Source organism: Arvicanthis niloticus, chromosome 26 (genome assembly GCF_011762505.2).
Source record: "Arvicanthis niloticus isolate mArvNil1 chromosome 26, mArvNil1.pat.X, whole genome shotgun sequence".
NCBI lineage: Eukaryota > Metazoa > Chordata > Mammalia > Rodentia > Muridae > Arvicanthis > Arvicanthis niloticus.
In genome coordinates this window covers 31157532-31164446 of record NC_133434.1, presented here as the reverse complement: position 1 = coordinate 31164446, position 6915 = coordinate 31157532, and the positions used below count along the sequence as shown (strand labels likewise).

The 6915-nt window shown below is 40.5% G+C and overlaps 1 protein-coding gene across 8 annotated transcripts in view; it reads left to right on the top strand.

Annotated features, from left to right (window-relative positions):
* The first annotated feature begins 7 nt into the window (after positions 1-7).
* Myo9a (myosin IXA) overlaps positions 8-6915 on the top strand; it is a 173139-nt gene continuing 166231 nt past the window's right edge. For 4 of the 8 annotated variants that reach the window (XM_076925464.1, XM_076925462.1, XM_076925460.1 and 1 more), the window contains exon 1: positions 26-433. The gene's annotated coding sequence lies outside the window, so the exon portion shown is untranslated. Of the gene's footprint in view, positions 434-6915 lie in introns of all 8 variants that reach the window. The other 4 variants (XM_076925467.1, XM_076925465.1, XM_076925466.1 and 1 more) reach the window with 3 other exon arrangements.

Below are 6915 nucleotides of genomic sequence, written 5' to 3'. Positions count from 1 at the left end.
GAGTCGCGCGGGGCGGGGCCGCGGAGCGGAGTCGGGGGCGCGCAGGCCCAAGCGGACTGGGGACGCGGAGGCAGTTGGCGGTGGCTGTCGGAAAGTCCTGGCAGGACGGGGAGGGACTGCGGCGGACATACCGGTCCCACGGGCAAAAGCAGAGACCGCGGTTTTAGGCGGCCGTTCCAACGCGTGCTCTCTGGGCGGGGTGCGGCGGGGGATGTGCCTGCCCAGGCCGGGCGGAGTCTCTCTGACAGGGCGGGGGATGCGCGGCCGCCGCTCTCTCGGACCCTGAGGCGGCTGGGCCCACCCTCGCGGATCCATCCTACCCCACGGCGGTCTCGGCCTCTGCTTTCTCCGGCCCGACCCTGGAAACCGAGGTGGGGAAGCGGCTACCGCCGAAGAGGAAGGGGCTGTGGTGGCCACCGCGGCGCAGCCAGAGGTAAGACCCGCCCCAGCACCCAGCGGCCCTGCCGCCTGGCCTGGCCCGGCCCACGTCTCCCGCTCGGCTCTTTGGCTCCGGGAGGGCTGCCCCGCCCCGCCCCGGCGGAGACGCCCCGCCAGCAGCTCTGCCCCTAAAGCCTAGCGAACGCCGGAGTGCGGCCCGGATTCCACCCCCTGATTCTACTCTCTCATACCTTTCATTGACCAGACACCATTCTGCCCACCAGCAGCCGTGAGGATTCTGTCACTGGCCCCTGTCCACCTCCTGCTAGACTCTCTTAGGACTCTGGTTGGAGCCTCTAGAGACACCGTTATGTCTGAGCGGATCCTAGTCCGGGAGCCAAGGCCACTAGTGCTTCCTAATCCATGGCTAGGTCCCAGGTCTTTGGATCTCCTACGAGTCATCGATACCCGAGCCTTCACAGGGACCCTCGTGCAGCTTACTTCCAGTCTGGCTTGCTAGGATTCTCCCCTACCCATACAAGCTCTCAGATAGCCCCAATGTCACGATGCTCTTACCTTGTAGATCTCTGGTGTCACCATCCTGGGTCGCCCCCTGCTCTGGTGTAGCTTCTTTAGAAGACCTCTTAAGGAAACCTTGTTACCTGTTTTCTGCCCAATCGGGATCTTTGATTGAAAAGAAATTTCCTGGAAAACTTGAAGGGGTTATTTACTTAGTCCAGTCTCCATTGGATTTTCAGGAGTCAGACTGAGACCCGTGTTTGGAGCCTCAGGGCTGGATGCTGAAAGGGAAATAGAGGAAAGAGTGTGGAAGCCCAGATAGGGAGGGTATGTGTGCTGTAACAAGGGCAAGCTGCTTGCTCCTCATCTTGTCTCTTCAGTAGAACGAAAGAACCAGTCAAAATCTTGACACTTCTGGGGCTTCTGTAAAGATTAAGTTGCATTACACCAATGATGATAAGTAACTCTTCATATAGTATTTGTCGCAACACTTTGTTGATTTATACAGGTACATAGGTTTTTAGCTAAAGAAGTTTTGGATTTACTGTTTTTGAACTTGTTAGAAAAACAGGATTTATAACTGTTCTTAATCCCTGAAGACTAATGTTTTTAGTATTTTTTACCAACCATTGCTGCTCTCTTCTCCAAGGACCAAGCATAAATATCATTCAGTGTTAAAGTCATTATTAACAGCTTTCTTAGTAGTAGTAAAATATTGAATAAAATATTTGTTGAAATTATACTCCTGAGATGTCAGTAAGGAAACGTAATGTTAAGTGTTAGGTGTATAATTTAATGTTTATGTAAGGGTGGGGGATAATATTTTTGTAGTTAGTACTTAAGTTTTTTTCCTTCAGTTTTTGTGTGTACGAGTGTGTGTAATATAGGGAGAAAAACCAATTTATGTTATAGGTATTAATGAGTCACAATTTAGAAGTCAAAAGGGTCAGAAGAATAGTGTAGTAAAAAGTTTCTTTTTCGCTAGTCTCCAGCCATTCATTTTCTATTTTTCAGCTTCTGTAACTGGTATGATGTGATATTTCCAGCATTTATAAGCTTATATCTGCTTACATTTTAAGGACACACAAACTATACACAAATGGCTCCATTTTCACATAATACTGCTAAGTCCTAGAGATCATTCAGCAATAGTATTCATGGAAGAGCCTCATTTACTGGTTGGGTAGTATTCCATTTTGATGGACTTGATACAGAGAAGGATACAGAGAAGACAAAATTGTAGATATCGTGCCAGTTTTTCCTCTTGTATGAGGATCCATAATTTTTAGTGGTGACATGTTAAATAAATGGTGGTTAGGTTGTGAGTTTGTGGCAGAAATTCATAACATCAGGTTCTGTGTCAGTAGTAAATTTTGGAGGCAAAGATATATAGTTAGAAGGAAAAGATTTCCTGTAGAAACTCAATATTTAAAGCATACAAATATCTAGATTAAGTTCTTTTCAAAAGTTAATTATTAGTAGTGAAAAATCATAATCTAGTTGTTGTTTTACCACTACTATTACATTTCTAAAGATTTATTTTTGTTTGTTATATCTGTGTTTGCTTATGTGCATTTGAGTACACTGTGGAGGCCAGAAGGGAATGTCCAAATTCCCTGAGTTGGAGTTAGAGGCAGTTGGAGCAACTGGACATAGGTTCCAGGAACCTTAGTGGGTCCTCTACAAGAGCAGGTTGAGATCTTAACCTCTTAACAGTCTCTCTAGCACCACTGTCATTACTTTTTGTAACAGGGTCTCATGCCCCTGATGCTGACCTCAAAACTCACGATGTAGCTCAGGCTTGCCTTGAACTCCTTAACTTTACCTCGGGAATGCTGAGATTGCATGAATGTGCTGCCATGTCTGTTTCATGGAGTGCTAGAGATTGAACCCACGACTTTGTGTGTACTAGGCAGACACTTTATCAGTTGAGCTATGTCTCGAGTCTGATTATTATTTTCTGAGATAGTGTTTTCTCATTTAGCCTAGTTGTCCTAGAATTCTCAATTTAGCTTTGTCTAGTCTCAAAGTCTCAAGCATATTATTGTATTATAAGAGGGCTAATGGCTTTTAAACAGTTTTTTTCTTTAATTTAATGGTAAATAGTTTTTGAGGAGATAGTATAAATTGTTTTTGTTTTGCTTTGTTTTTTAATTTGACGATGATCTTGATGCATTGTACATGGCTATTGGTGTGTCTTGAACTCCTGGGCTCAGTTGATCTTCTTGCTTCAGATACGTAATTTAGGTAGCTGGAACTGAAAATATGAATCATTATGTTCAGCTAAATTTATATGTTTTAAAAGAAATCTAACAGCCCCCCTCCCCCCCCCCAAAAAAAGCCGGGTGGTGGTGGCGCACGCCTTTGATCCCAGCACTTGGGAGGCAGAGGCAGGTGGATTTCTGAGCTCGAGGCCAGCCTGATCTACAGGGTGAGTTCCAGGACAGCCAGAGCTACACAGAGAAACCCTGTCTCAAAAAACCAAAAAAAAAAAAAAATCTAACTATGGCAGAATTTAGTAATATAAGCACCTATCTTTTTAAATCATTTGCAATTATGTAGATGCTTGTTCAATCTTTAATATTTTCAAAGAAATGCAGAAAGTTTGAGAATAAGGTTGACCAAGAACTTTTAATATTTTTAATATTTGAATGATTGAATTTCTTAGGTATATTAACAGTTTAAAGAAAACAGTCAGACTTTTCAGATATTTAAAAAATACAGCAACTTGAGTCAAGCATGGTATTATAGACTTGTTAATTCCATTACTTGGGAGGGTGAGGTAGGAGGATTGCCAATAATTCAAGGCCAACCTGGCTATGTAGAAGGAATCTGTCTCAAAAAAAAAAAAAAAAAAAAAAAAAAAAAAGAACAAACAAATCCCAAAACAACAACAAAACATATCCCCTGACCAACAAAAACACATTAATTTTATATGTTGATTCTTGTGTCTACAGAGGCTGTTTAGAACCCTTGTCTTTGCTTTATACCTCTGTAAACCACTTGGTAATAGACTACATGGTGTCATATTTCGTAAGTACTCCAATCCAAAAATACAGAACGTTCTCTGTCTTTCTTCCCCACAAAACGAGGAACAGAGCTGACAGAAACTGCAACTCAGTTGATTTTGATTTCTTATCTTGATGAATGGCAGTGGCACCCTTCTGTTCTCATGAAGTGTTCAGGAACCTTTGAAAATCATCTTTTACTCTTCTCTGTCATACTACCAGTATCCAGTTTGTCATTATGTCTTGCACCTTCTTTATCATAATAAATATTTTACATCTTTCTTGTTCCTTTTCTCCTGTATTCTTTTTACTTTAAATGAACTCAAATGCCTTTTAGGCTTCTGTGGTGCCTTCCAAGTGGTCTTGTTTTTTGCCTTCTGCTGTTGGTTTCACCATACTTTCTTTTGTATATTCTTTTCACTGCTGCCAAAATAAGTGTTCTAAAATATTCTTAGACTCAGTTGCAAGGAGGAGACTCGTTATCTTAAGTAGTTAAGGAGTGCTTTTGGAAAACAAACGTGCACATGCAAGAGGGAACCCAGGAAAAATGAAACAAGTTGATGTAAGAAAAGGACCTAGGAAGCAGGAGAAGACATTTCACTTTAATTTATGGCGGTGTTGTGAATAGTACCTAGGATTTGTGTATGGTAATTACTCTGTTACTGAGCCACACTCAAGACCTAGATTTTACTTTAGTTGTTGCATTATTATTATTGTTTGCATAGTCTTTTCATCTTCTGTCTTATAGATTCCATTTATTCCCCATTTCTGCCTTTTGTAATTACCATGCTAATACCTTGCTTTCTGACTTGCTATCTTTTATGTTTGAAGTCTTGAGCAAAGTCTTTTGCAGTCTAGGACTTTTTGATTTGAATGCTCACAAAACAATTTCTTTGGCTCAGTTCTTTTGTTTGCCTTCTCTCGCCTTCTCTTCGAAATGGCTGCTAGCAAGATGGATTGACTATTCATGGCCATTCAGTATTGGTTATGTAATGTATGTACATATGTGCATAGGGCAGAATCATGGTTCAAAGTATAGAGTAGTTTGCAGGCTAGTTCCTAATAATGAGATTGTAAGCATTGAAGGCAACATCTTTGACATGGACAATACCAGTGCACATTGAACTGTCCTTCCCGTTGAAGGGGCCACAGTGCCTTCTGGTTGCTTTCAGGATAGAGTTTGAGCTGTAGCATGGGGTGTCTTAACTCACATTTTCTCTAGCTCTGTTTGAGACAGGTCTTTCTGTGAAGTCCTGGCTGTCTTCTTATTTTCTCTGTATACCAGGGTGGCCTTGAAGCCACAGAGATCTGTCTGCCTTTGCCTCCTGAGTGCTGGGATTCTTTGTTTTTGAGATGTACCCTAGGTTAGCCTTGAATATGGACCTGTCCTACCTCAGCCTTCTGAGCTTTTCTTTCTTTGTTGTCTCCCTTGAATTTTTTAATGCATTTTTTATTGAATTTAGTTTCCTTGTCTTCGTGCTTTGTTTCCTTTCAACTCTTTCCTTGCTTGGCTAGTTCCTGTCTGACCTTCAGGATTCAGTACAGTGTATCTTTTCCCAGGAAGCTTTCTTTTAACTCCTTCTGGATTAAAGTGTATGTGTTTTTGTCTGTGACAGCCCTCTGTGGAATTACTTGTCTATTTTTTCCTTTCTAGGTTTTACTTTTTTTGGTAAAGGAGATAGTATAAGTCCTATATAATAACATAGGCATTTAGATTGTAGGTTCTACTTATTTATTGTGTGTATGTATGCCTGTGGGCACACATGGGTCTTGTGTAGGTAAGGGGACAACTTAAAGGAGTCAGTTCTTTTCTTCCACTATGTAGGTTTCTGGGGTTGGAACTCAGGTCATCAGGCTTAGCAGCAAATGAGCCCATCTTACTAACCTATTTTCTTGTGTGTATGTGTGTATGTATTCGTTTATTTTGAGACAGTAAGATTAATGAGTAGTGCAAGCTATTCTCAAAATCACAGCAATTCTCTCGTTTTTAGTTTGTCTAGTGCTAGAGTTATAGGCTGTATTTACTTGCATACTTTAAATTTCCCATGAAATTTAATATTCTAGTAAAGCACTGTAAGTTAGAAATATATTTAACACAGCTAAACCTGGCAGTACCATAGGTGAGTGACACAGCACTGCTTTTGCACTATGAGAAAGTTCAACTGTATAAATTGACTACTATCTGTACAAAAAATACATAGATAATACATGTACAGCTCAGTGAGTTTTCATCAGGTGTAACTATTTATGTAGCAGTACTTGGTACCTCAAAACAGAATATTGCTAGAATTCCCTAAACTACCTTATGCCTTCTAATTCTAATCCTAATCCAAATCCATTTCAGAGTATTTAATTTTAAATGTAATAACTCTTTAACATACAGATTTTTTCTCTTTGTTTTGTTAGTTTATTTGTTTGTTTGTTTGTTTTCCAAGACTGGGTTTCTCTGTAGCTCTGGCTTTCTTGAAACTGGATTTGTAGACCAGGCTGGCCTTGATTTGCCTGACTTTGCCTCCCAAAGGCTGGAATTAAATTTTTGTTTGCTTGTTGTTTTTTTTTTTTTTTTTTTTTTGAGACAAGGCCTACTTGCTTCTGGCTTCTGAGTTCTGGGATTACAGGTGTATTCTACCACACCCAGCTTTTGAGTGATCTTTAAATAGGCATGGTAGGTAGGAGTTTGATTTTGTATAGAGACCTTATATAACTTATATTAAAAAAACACAGTTGCTTTATTTTCATGTAATAGATACTTGAAAATCACATTATACTAAAATTATTGTACAGAAAGTTTGTACTTGGAAGGATTTGTTGAAGTAGAGTGGTATAAAAGATTAGATAAATTGAAGTATATTTGGTGAAAGTAGCATTAATTTTGATGGTGAACATGCTTAAAATAGGTACAGTAAACATACAAAGTCCTTTCAGAATTGTGTTTAGCATTTGGGCTTTAATATGAATTATGTTGCTGTGTATTGTCATCCAGGAGTAGTGGGGTCATCCAAGAGGCAAC